We start from the raw sequence: 3,492 nt of genomic DNA, 5'->3' as shown, positions 1-3,492 counted from the left end.
TCAGCTACCTCCTGTGGTTGCTGCGAATCTTGCAAATCTAAATCTTGCTCCTCGTGCTATGTAGGACTATGCCAACCCCACTCTAACTGGGGCTGAATCGAGTATCATGAGACCTACTATTACTGCAAATAAATTCGAATTGAAGTTGAACACTATTCAGATGATTCAACAATTTGTTCAGTTCGATGCTTTGCAAGATGAAGATCTAAATACTCATTTGGCCAACTTTCCAAAATTCTGCGACACTTTCAAGATAAATGGTGTTTCTGACGATGCCATTTGCCTTCGATTGTTTCCCTTTTCATTGAGGAATAAGGCTAAACAGTGGTTGAACTCCCTGCCACGAGGTTCTATCACTACATGGGATCAAATGACTGAAAAATTCTTACTGAAGTATTTTCCACCGGCTAAGACAGCCAAGCTGAGGAATGATATCTCTTCCTTCTTGTAAATGGATTTAGAGACCCTATATGATGCATGGGAGAAGTATAAAGATTTATTGAGAAGGTGACCTCACCATGGGTTACCTCTATGGCTACAGGTTCAAACCTTTTATGACAGTTTGAATCCCTCAACTAGGCAATTGATCTATACAACCACTAGTGGGACTCTGAATAATAAAACACCTGAAGAGGCTTATGAGTTTATAGAGGAGATGTCACTGAATAATTATCAGTGGCAAGTCATGAGGACGAAGCCCACAAAAGTAGCTAGTGTTTTTAACTTAGATGCGGTCACCATGTTGTCGAATTTGGTAGAACTCTTGAATAAAAAAATTGATGGTTTATGTGTTTCTACACAGGTACATCCAGTGATGCAATGCGACGCAAATAGAGGTGGAATTAATAATTCAGAATATTTACCCTATAGTCCTAGCATGGAGAATGAGCAACTAAATTATATGGGTAATAATTCTAGACCTCAAAATAATCCTTATAGTAATAACTATAATGCAGGATGGATGAACCACCTAAATTTCTCATAGGGTGGTCAAGGAAATCAAATACCACAATTCCCTCCAAGTTTTCAACAACAACCTTATCAGCAAGAGAATAAACCAAACCTTGAAGAGATATTGGTAAAATTTATTTTGATGTTATAGACTTATTTTCAAAACACCAAAACAACTTTGAAAAATCAGCAAGTGTCGATTCATGGGCTCGAAAATCAAATTAGACAGCTTACTAAATTAGTTTCAAAAAGGCAGCAAGATAGTTTACCTAGTAACACCGAACCCAACCCAAAAGAGCATGTGAAAGCAGTTACACTAAGAAATAGGAACGTGTTGACTGAACCTAAAAAGAAACTACAACAGGAATCTAATAAGAAAAAGGACGAGGAGATAAAACTCGAAGTGAGTGAAACACCGGTACTTAAGGAATATAAACCACCGATCCCATATCCAAAAAAGTTGGTAAATTTCTTGAACTTTTTAAACAATTGCATATTAACTCACCTTTTGTTGCAGATATTTCGCAGATGCCCACACATGTAAAATTTTTTAAAAAGTTTTTAACAAATAAAAGGAAGTTTAAAGAGCTATCTACTGTGGAACTCAACGAGGAATGTTCAATTATTCTTCAAAATAAACTACCAACCAAGCTGAAAAATCCAGGAAGTTTTACTATTCCCTGTTTAATTGGTAGTTTAAATATTGAGAAAGCATTAGCTGATTTAGGTGTTAGTATTAATTTGATGCCTTATAAAATGTTCAAGCAGTTTGGTCTTAAAGAACCAAATCCCGCTAGGATGAGTATTCAATTAGCTGATAGGTCTATTAAATATCCTAGGGGTATTATTGAAGATGTCTTTATAAAAGTAGATAAATTCATATTCCCTGTTGATTTTGTTGTGCTTGACATGTTATTTTAGGTCGCCCATTTTTAGCCACTATTAGGCCTGTTATTAATGTGGGTGATGGTAAAATTGTGCTTAGGGTAGGTGACAAAGAAATTGTTTTTAAAATCTATGATGCCATGCGATTTTCTAGAGAACAAAATGATTCATGTTATTTTATTTACTCTATTGATCATGTTATTCAAGATTCTTTACAGGAAATTGTGCATAAAGACACGTTGGAACTGTGTCTTGTCCAAGGAGAGGAGGTAGATGATGATACTATTGTGATAGGTGAGACAAAAATGGATTTAAATTCTAATGAGTCTTCACTGAGACAAAAGAATTATGAGGGCATTGAGGTAAACGTTGAATTAAAATTACAACCCTCTATTGAAGAACCTCTCAAATTGGAACTGAAGTAATTACCAAATCACTTAGAGTATGCGTTTTTTGAAAATAATTCTACATTACTAATGATTATTGCTTAAAAAATATAGCCAAATGATAAAGATGAGTTATTACAAGTATTAAAGGAACATAAAAGAGTCATAGCATAGAAGATTTCTAATATTAAAGGGATCAATCCTTCTTTTTGCACCCATAAAATTTTAATAAAGGATGAAGACAAACCATGTGTGCAAGCTCAAAGACGGTTGAATCCTAACATAAAAGAAGTTGTTAAAGCTGAGGTAATTAAACTTTTAGATGCGGGAGTTATTTATCCTATTTCTAACAGTACTTGGGTGAGTCCTGTGCAGGTTGTTCCTAAGAAAGGAGGCATGATTATTGTAGCCAGCGAGAAGAACGAGTTGATTCCAACAAGAACAGTCACGGGATGGAGAGTTTGTATTGATTATAGGAAGTTGAACGATGCCACGAGAAAAGATCACTTCCCTTTAATATTCATTGATCAAATGTTGGAAAGACTATCTAGGCATATATATTATTATTTCCTAGATGGACTCTCTGGCTATTTTCAAATCTCGATAACTCCCGAAGACCAAGAAAAAATGACATTTACATGTCCATATGGTACGTTTGCTTATCAATGAATGCATTTTGGATTGTGTAATGCTTTTACTACTTTTCAGTGTTGCATGTTGGCCATTTTTGATGAACTTGTAGAAGACATTATGGAGGTATTCATGGATGACTTCTCGGTATTCGGTAATTCTTTCTATCTTTGTCTTAAAAACTTAAAACGAGTTCTAATGAGATGTGAGGAAACGAACCTTGTACTTAATTGGGAAAAATGTCACTTTATGGTTAGAGAAAAGATTGTGTTGGGTTATAAAATTTCTAGCAAAAGGATTGAGGTTGATAGAGCAAAAAATTGAAACTATTGAAAAATTACCTCCCCCTAATTCAGTTAAGGCTATTCGAAGCTTCTTAGGACATGCTGGGTTTTATAGAAGATTCATTAAAGATTTTTCTAAAATAATTAAGCCTTTAACGAATTTGCTAGAAAAAGATATGCCTTTCGATTTTAGTTAGGAATGTTTAGAAGCATTTAATACTCTTAAAGACAAATTAATTAATGATCCGATTGTGGTTGCACCTGATTTGAATTTACCTTTGAACTAATGCGTGATGCGAGTGATTTTGCAGTAGGTGCAGTTCTTGGACAGCGAAAAGACAAGCATTTTCAACCAA

General features: G+C 34.7%; 1 non-coding gene across 1 annotated transcript; it reads right to left on the bottom strand.

Moving 5' to 3' along the window:
* Nucleotides 1-418: 418 nt before the first annotated feature.
* Nucleotides 419-525, bottom strand: LOC128292116 (small nucleolar RNA R71). The gene has a single exon (XR_008282101.1). It is a non-coding gene; the product is annotated as a small nucleolar RNA R71 (small nucleolar RNA).
* Nucleotides 526-3,492: the final 2,967 nt, after the last annotated feature.

The sequence above is a fragment of the Gossypium arboreum genome, chromosome 4, assembly GCF_025698485.1.
Source record: "Gossypium arboreum isolate Shixiya-1 chromosome 4, ASM2569848v2, whole genome shotgun sequence".
NCBI classification, from domain to species: domain Eukaryota; kingdom Viridiplantae; phylum Streptophyta; class Magnoliopsida; order Malvales; family Malvaceae; genus Gossypium; species Gossypium arboreum.
This window is presented reverse-complemented; position numbering and strand designations above follow the sequence as displayed.